Below are 881 nucleotides of genomic sequence, written 5' to 3'. Positions count from 1 at the left end.
CATTTAGTTTTTTGATCATGGTAGAGTTATAATTAACAGCTTAAATAAAAATAAGTTCTTCCACATGAAATAATTTAAAGGAATTACATAACAAATATTTTATAATAACTATAAATGGAGTATAGTCTTTAAAATTTGTGAATCATTATATTGTACACCTGTAATTTATATAATGTTATACATCAACTTAAAACATTTAATTTTTAAAATACAAAAAAAATTTTAAAGGCAATACATGCTCAGTGGTTTGCATAAAGACAAACTCTGAACAAGTTAGAAATGTTTCTAATTGTATTTTATTAACATTAATAAATAACAAATTAAATAGTTTAGCAAATATGTATCAAAGACAGTTCACCATAAATAAAATACTTTAACAATGAATATTTTTCAGTTTTGTGCACTTTTAAGAAAGCAGTGATCTTAGAAAATCTACAGTTATTAATGTTTTTAAATTAAAAAAATTTTCAAGGGATAAACTAAGTTTTTTTTTTAAAGTCTAGTGACTTGAGGAATTTTCTGGAGTTGTATTTGCTTTCTTGATGAAAAAAATGTGTTCTTAATCCTTTGGCACTTTTTTTTAACCTAGAAAAAATTGTCCAATACAGCTGTCTTTCAGGTCATCTTTCCTATGTTAGTGATGTCTCAGTAAGCCAAGGAGCATATGTCCATCACCTGATTTCTTACAGGTTTCAGAGCTACCTGCTAGTGGAATTGGTAAAGGAGTCATATTGCTAATATGGTATCCAATAATGAAAGAAGTTTTTGTGGGAGCATTGTGTTTTTATCCTTTACAATATTGACATGCAAATCTGTAATCATATGATTGAGTATTATTCACTTAGGCAATTAACTCTTGAGTAATCATCACACAAAGAGGC

The sequence above is a fragment of the Giraffa tippelskirchi genome, chromosome 3 (assembly GCF_054371585.1).
Source record: "Giraffa tippelskirchi isolate mGirTip1 chromosome 3, T2T-mGirTip1v1.2.pri, whole genome shotgun sequence".
In the NCBI taxonomy this organism is placed as follows: domain Eukaryota; kingdom Metazoa; phylum Chordata; class Mammalia; order Artiodactyla; family Giraffidae; genus Giraffa; species Giraffa tippelskirchi.
Note: the sequence above shows the minus strand (reverse complement) of the source record.